The following is an 8146-nucleotide window of genomic DNA, read 5'->3' as shown; positions in this document are numbered from 1 at the left end:
TGTGGTTGCAGCCAGGGTCTTCTAAAAAGCCCTCAGTATTGTATACATCAGCACAAGTCCATCAATGTGTGCCTCTCAAATGCTCATAGTTTTCATCTAAGGATGGTTTAAAAATCAACTATACATTCAGCCCATGCAAATCTGCTTGATCTCTCATTTTTTAGCATGGAAAAATCTTTGCAACAGAAATATATCGAGGATGCAAGATGTCACAGTATTGTAGAAATGTAGATTGCAAAAAGCTTTAGCCTGACCTCCTGCTTGAAGCAGGGATATCACACATGTTGGGTCACATCAGCCACAGTTTTTTTGTACAGCTCAATCTTGGAAACTTTCATGGCTGGAGATGCCACAGTGTCTCTGGGTACTTGCTCCAGTGTTGCATGACCCTTCCAATGCAGAAGCTTTTTATACCAGAGGCAAGAAATCTCATAGCAATGGAACTTTCCTTTATTAATGGGATTTTTTCTGTTACATGTCTGGAGTCCTCCATTTAGGACACGCTGAGATGACTGGTGTGAATTGGTGCTGCCTCTCAGGAGTATAAATTACAAACCTTGTATGAACTTGGACTGCAAATTTAAAGCCTGCAAAGATTTGCAGCAAACAAATTAGCTGTGCAATGACATCATTAAACCAATAACGAGAAGTTCTGTTTGCTTTTTGTTGCATAAATAGGTGAGAGCCCCTAAAAGGAAGCACTGAATGACTCATGAAAACACTTCACAGTGTAGAAAGCTTAGGGTTCTTCCAGATTTCATAGAATAATAGAACCACGAAGATTGGAAAAGATCACTAAGATCATTCCAACTGTCAACTCATCCCCACCATGTCCACTAACCATGTCCCTCAGCATGACATCTACACGGTTCTTGAACACCTCCAGAGGCGGTGATTTCACCACCTCCCTGGGCATCTTATTCCAATGCCTCACCACTCAGTCTGAGAAGAAATTTTTCCTAATACCCAAGCTGAACCTGGCACAACCTAAAGCCATTCCTTCTCATAGTATTGCTGTTACTTGAGAGAAAAGGCTTATCCCCACCTTACCACAAGCTTCTTTCAGGTCATTGTAGAGAGCAATAACATCTCCCCTCAGCCTCCTCTTCTCCATAGTAAACAATCCCAGTTCCCTCAGCCACTCCATGTGAAATTTGTGCTCCAGACCCTTCGTGATTGTCCAGGAGAAAGAGTCATCTTACTCTCTGCCCTTTTCAGACCTTTCACCATGCCAGTGTTTCACCACAGAGCTGAAATGTTGCTCTTCAAAGAGTTAACCAAGCAGGAACCTGAATATGAGCTTCTTGCAGCAGTAATGAAAGATGCCTCTGGAGTGCATCACCTCTGCCATAGATTGCTGCCTCAGAGGCATGGCTGGGAGGCAGAACTGCTCACCTCCAGCCATTTCAACTTGGGATGGGAACTTCAGCAGCTGTTCCTCACCAACAGAACCTGAGTGGTTATCTGAGGCAGAGAGTAGGGATAGAACAGTGCGTGTCCCTCCTCACCTTGCTCCTCTACAGGTACCTGGGAGCAGGTTAGCCATGAGGCAAATAGCTGATGTGGGACATCACTGCCATGCATCAACTGAGCTGATGTCATCTGTATGCATGCCTATTTGCATGGTTTCAGCATGTCACCCTAAGCGGTGATCTTACATGACCTTGTTGTGGCAGCCTTTGACAAGAAGCCAGCTGGTGGCATTGCGTGCCATGGGGTGAGGAGCATGCTGCTCACCTGCTGTGCGCTGACATCGGGACAGCCAGCAGCTCTGCTTCATGCCAGGATCTGTCGGGTTTACAGAAGCATGCTTCATTTTTTGCCTGAGGTGGCAGTGAAATGTTGCTTGCACTCTTCCCCAGCTGAAATAAAAGAGTGCTGTGTTTCAGTGGTAAGAGAAAGGGCCTCTTTATGCAGCTTATCTGCTGGCTTGCAAAGCACCATGGAGTTTTCCACCATACATGACTACCTAACACAAACCAGTCTGCATGGTCCCTGGGGGCTTAAATTTGAAAGTGCCCTTCATTCTTCACCTTATCTGGGGAAGAAAAGCCCATAAAGCAATCTAATGCCACTACATGAAGAACAAATCCTCCCTGACTGAGGTGCAGGAATCTCAGCAAGATTTATTTATTGCTCACCCCCATCTACGTGTTCACTTCTGCTGCTCCATCATGGTAGGAAGTCCCAAACTACTTTCTCAGGCTGACTGACTGGGTTGTATTTGCCATCCCTCTCTGCATAGGAAATGGTGCAAAATTCTTATCCTATTTCAAACATGCATTTTTGCACACATAAATTTTGTGAGCCTTACCGTTTGTAAAAAACCCGTGATTATTTAGCTACTGTGTTGTCCAAACCTTTCAATTTTCCTCATAGCTTATGCTTTATTTTCTGTTGATGGGCTGCGTCTACTCCTGAAGCTGTGTGTGCAATTCCTGTTGACTTTATTGAAAACTGTATGGGGTATCTGAAGCAGAAGTAATTCTTAATATTGTTCTCCTTTCTGTCCCATACTGCTGTATTCCATAGCATCTGTTTAATAAGCTTCTTTTTCCCCACTAGAGATTCTCTTCTGTCTGAGGTGGACTGGTGACTACAAACCAACTAGCTTTTTTCATCTGAAGTACTTTAACTGAATATTTAGAACATCGAGAATGAGGGCCCAGAAGGTCAGCGGTTGGACTAAGTGATCTTAGCTGTCTTTTCCAACCTTAGTCATTCAAATATTCTATAACTTACCTTTAAAGACATCCACCTGCCTCTGGCAAATTCCTGACAAAATCCAGCTCACATTCATCACCTGGAAAAGTCATGAAGATGGGGCTCAGTTACTAAACCATGCCAGGAGCAACTCTTCCAGAATTTGGTTGGCAGTTGGCCAGTATTTCAATCCATTTTTTTCTTGCTGTTATTTCTGCCATATCTGAGAACAGCTCAGTTTTCCATTTCCAGTCATGCATGAAGCATTGAGACCCTGGCACAGGCTGCCCCATTCGTGGAGGCATTCAAGGCCAGGTTGGATGGGGCCCTGGGCAGTCTGAGCTAGTGGGTACAATTCTATGATTCTATGAGTCTATGAAAGTGGACATCAAGGTTTAAGGATGTTTGGTTGATTATTCAGGCTCATTTCTGTTTTCACTGAGCCTCACTTTTCCTCCAAAAGCCCTACTGTCCTCTGGAAGACTCAACATGCTATGGTGATTTTATTCTGAAGTGAATGAGTGTCTAACACACAGGAATACAATCGCTCCTACAATCACACCTCAATTAATCCCAGCTGTGTCTTCCCTGAGATGGCATTTTTGGGGAGTTATCATCAGGGAAATGAAGCAGTTCTTTTCCCTTCCCCTTTCCTGTGTGTTTTCCAGTAGAAGATGTCTACATGATATCAGAAGATATTTCCCAGTCAAGTGTTTGCTGCTCTGGTAGTGAGGTGGTTTTTTTTTCAGTAAAAGCTTCATTGATGCTCATGATGAACAAATGTTCTGTTAGAAGAAGGCTTTCCTTCATATATAGCAAATCAATTGCTTGCAAAACTGGATTAATTTTGTATGAAAATGTCATTTCTAAGAGTGAGTGGTTGACAAAGCCTTTCAATCTACCTGTCTAATCCAGGCTGCCCACATGTATTATGATTGAACATTTCACCAAGCCATGGTTGCTCAGTAACTTATGTTAGAGAATGTAAGAGATTCACTTGCAGTTCTAGCGATCTCATGGCAAAAGGCAATGCTACACTTGGTCTCAATAAAGCAAATTACAGTGGGGATAGTCATATCTTCTGAAGAGAGTCCTCCAAGTAAGGACCGCAGGGCCTGACAGGGCAATCTGATGGAATCTTTGCTGCCAGTGTTAAAGCCAGAGCATCTGCATGGAGCACTGGATGATGGCAATCAGTGCCTTCAGTTCATGCAAAACAATGAGAGGAAAAAAGCTACTTCTGAATGGCTCATTTAGGGCAGTGCAAGGCCAGCAATTGCATAGGGATGTGTCCTGCCTCTGCCCTGCTTAAGGTTGAGCAGTCTGTTTGGACTCATCCATCAGAGGGGTGAAGCACATTATCCCAGGTCATTCACAGATTCATAGAATCACAGAATCGTAGAATATCCTGAGTTGGAAGGGACACATTAAGATCACTGAGTCCAACTACTGGCTCCACACAGGACCATCTGAAACCATGCTATACATAACTTTACATTACTATACAAAATATACAATATATACTATACATAACCAAAAAATCAACTACTTTTAAGTATTATTTATAGAATCATTAAAGTTGGAAAAGACCTCTGAGATCATCTAGTCCAACAGTCCAATTACCAACAATGTTGGCCACTAAACCGTGTCTTCAAGTACTTCAACTACCCTTTCCTTAAACACCTGCAGGGAAGCAACATGCCCAATATGCACAATATTTAGGCACAATAAAGGTCTGATCATGCAGCTGAGCACTTGTGACTTGGGTAAGGAGAGAAGGCAGTTATGGTTTCCTGTATTATGTGCCAACTCAGAGATTTTGAACAGCACAATGAAATGCAATTCCATGCAGCAAGAATTGCTGGGATTATGGGTAGAGTCTCCTCTCCTGCCCTGCACCTGTTTTCTGCTGTTTTCAGTACTTTGGTATTCACATCTATGTTCAGTGTTTCCCTCCAGATTTTCTATAGTTCAGGATGATTTTGACTCACACCTTAAACTCACAGAGAATGAATAAAACCTCCCATGAGGTTTCACTGTGACCTCAGGATAATTAATATGTACAAACCTCACCGAGGAAGCAGAATGGCTTCCCAACACATCTTAATCCCAAGGAGAGGGCAGGAACCAGAGACAAGCCGCCAGGCTTTGCTACTGCTAGCTGATGTTGTTGAGCATTTTGGAAATTAATGGCACTTTTCTCTCAAGATCTTCTGGCCTGCAGATCTAGGCCAGACCCAGCTACAGCCCTGCATTAGGGTGCTCAAGGCAAGGATGCACAGGACTCAATTACTGACCTAAAGAGTCTTCTTAATGTGTTTGAACATACTATTTTGGTGATAAAATAATGACTATGGGATTTTTCCTGAGATTTGATGTTTTTGAGAAGAATGTCTATCTAATTGCTGTCAGACAGACTCTTGGTATGAAAGGGCCATGACCTGAACCTCCACCCTTTGCTGGCATCCTAACAGTTTAGCTCTTACTGTGTCCTTTTTTAAAATTTATTTCCTAACCAAAGCAAAGGCATTGATTTTCTTGAATCATTTTCCTGACTAAGCAAGGGGCTCTGTTATCTCTGAGCCAAGGAAGAATTCATTTGATATTCATTCTGGACAGCACAATGATTCATAGACATTACAGAAGAAGAAAAAAGCTCAGAGTGAGCAAATCAAGTTAAATTCACAAGAAACAGACTAAGCTAGCTGCTTCAGGTCACTAAGATGCTGAAGGTTTTCTCTGTGTTACTGAACTGGCAGATCACAGATTAAAACCTTCTTTCTTCCAAACCAAAACCACAGATGCCTTTTTCTGTGATGATTTCTGCTAGAGTTGGTGAGGAGATGTTGAAACTGTGGAAAGGACCATGAGGCTCAATGCTAGCGTTTGAGATTCTGGTTTTTAATAAGCTGAAGAGAAGATGGAGTCTATTTATCTACAGACCCTGAAGGCTTGAAATTCACCTTTAAACCACTGTCTCAGTTTTGTGGTTCGGATTACTTCCTGACATGCTAATGTCAAGCACTGTTATTTAGTAATTGTATTGCTAATTTAGTACTAGTAATAAGAAGCATAATGTGGTTTCTTTATTATCACGAACACCCAAGACCAGATGTGTTTTTTGTGTTACTTGATTTTAGTTGACTCTATGTCAGTGACATGGCTCATGTGAATTTGCACCAGGCTCTCATAATCTAACAAACATGAATGTAATTGCTGTGATACTTAAAGGATACAGTGGGAGAACAACGTTGATTTATTACATATTCAGGGGGAGATGTCTAGGATGTGATGGGAGACCGTTCTTATTAGGAAACAAAGCATGTCACCTACCAGAACAGTATGGCCAGTGGCATGGGTCTAAGTATCAGGGAAGAAAAGGAAACGGCTCTGTGCAGGAGAGCATTGCAGCATGTTCACATCAGCAATTTGGGAATGGATTTTTTGTGTTAGACCATATTCTACAACTTTCCCAGAGGGGAAAAACAGCATAATCACATTACTGCATTTCCCATGGGCAGCGCAGGATCCCTTTTCAGGTTGCCTTTGACCTGGTGCTCACTGGGTTTTGCAGCAAAAAGTAGTTTCTCTGTTGCTTTAGATGAACCAGCTACAACTCCCCTCTCTGTTTTAAAGGTTGTCAGGATGCTGAAAGACAGCTATAATTCTCAGAGAAGTGCATGGTAGCCCCAGATCTTTGAATGCCCTCTTATCCACATGTCCTACAGCAGAGCCCATATCCTGAGATCTGTAGGACCTTAAGGCACTCACAGCTAGGTGTCAAAACTCTGTTCCATCTCTACAGCTGAATCGTTATAGGACACATAGTCAGAGGTTTGTAATATGTCACAGCAGCAAATAGAAATTTCTTCCACTTCTGTTAACATTTAGGACAGATAAAACAGCTCTCAGTGATGTCAGCCTACAGGGGAGCAGATAGGCTGTGGTACCCATACTTCAGTTTCCCAGGAGTGGCTTCAATCACACAGGTCACACAACAATTCCCAAAAGCACATCCAGAACAAGGAGCCAGCAGGACAAGTAAAACTGAAAATCTTTCATCCAATAACCCTGCTGTCCCCTATCTTGGAAGGACTCTTTGACAGCTCGTGGGTCAAATATGACTCCACTTGCTGGACAAACTTGAAACTTGCTATCATTTGCTGAATATCTTTTTACAGAGGAAGAATCTCAGTAATTCGACTAGAAAATGTGGAGTGAACTTGCCCAGGTTTGTCCAAGCTTTGAGGAGAGTGAATGCCCGCTGTAGGTGCAAGAAAGACATTGAGAAACTGGAGCAAGTTCTTCTGAGGCCCATGAAGGTAGTTAGTGGGCTAGACCACAGGTTGTGGGAGTGGGCTGGGATTAGGAGAAGAGAAGAGAAGGCTAAGAGAGGATCTAAGCATTATTTTCCCAACCTGAAAGGCAATTCAGAAGATGGAGCCAGACAGTTCTCTGGGTACCTGGAGAAAGATGATAAAGGTTGAGTTGCTCCAAAGGAAATTCTAATTACTCTTAAGGAAAAAATTCATTGAGGGTGGTCAAACACTAAAACAGGTTGTTCTGAAGGCCCCAAATCTGTCTTGGGAGATACTCAAAACTTGACTAGAGAAGGTCCTGAGCAACCTGGTCCAACTTTGAAGATACCCCTGGGGGATGTGAAGGGGTTAGCCTTAGTGATTTTTAGAGGCCCCATCAGCCTAAGTAATTATACAAGTCTATGATTTTTTTTTTTCCTCTTTCAAGTGTCCTAGACTCACCCATGTGCTGTGCATATTTAGGCAAACAGAATGCAAGCCCCTTGGAAAGCAGCATTCCCACAGCACAAGAGAGAATAGGTCCCATTCATTTCCATAAGAAGCTCTCAAGTGTGCCGAAGAAGGAGGAGTTTATGTCATCCTCTGCCCCATCCACAGCCTCTTTGCTGTGGGCTCTCTTGCACAGTCTAATGCTTATATGCTGTGTCTGAAGGCAGCAGCAAGCTTGTACTTATTTATTCTAGAAAGGTCACTTCAGACGTCGTATCTGGATTCTGGGAGGTCCAGGCATGACTCAATCTTCCAGCTTAACTGATTTAGGTAGCAAGAAGCCAACAGCATTGCTCATGCTCACACATACAGTGTGAGTCAGTCACTTGGCTTAAAGATGTAACTGCAGGCTGCTGGCTGCAAGATCTTTACTCTGTGACCAGATGCCTCCTTTTTGGTTGACCCAACCCCAGTTCTGACTTGATGCTTCTAGAAACCAACCACAGCAGTATGACCTCTAATACATTAGACCTATGTGATCACAGGGCATTCCCACCAAGAAGCTGCAGACATGCATGTGTATCATGCTCCCTCCCAAATGCAAATGCTGACTTGTGCAGAGCACTCACAGCCCTAATTCTGCACTGTTATGTCACTACACTGAAATTTCCAGATAGAGTTTACTTATTTTTCAC

The sequence above is a fragment of the Tympanuchus pallidicinctus genome, unplaced genomic scaffold (genome assembly GCF_026119805.1).
Source record: "Tympanuchus pallidicinctus isolate F22 unplaced genomic scaffold, pur_lepc_1.0 scaffold6, whole genome shotgun sequence".
NCBI lineage: Eukaryota > Metazoa > Chordata > Aves > Galliformes > Phasianidae > Tympanuchus > Tympanuchus pallidicinctus.
This window is presented reverse-complemented; position numbering follows the sequence as displayed.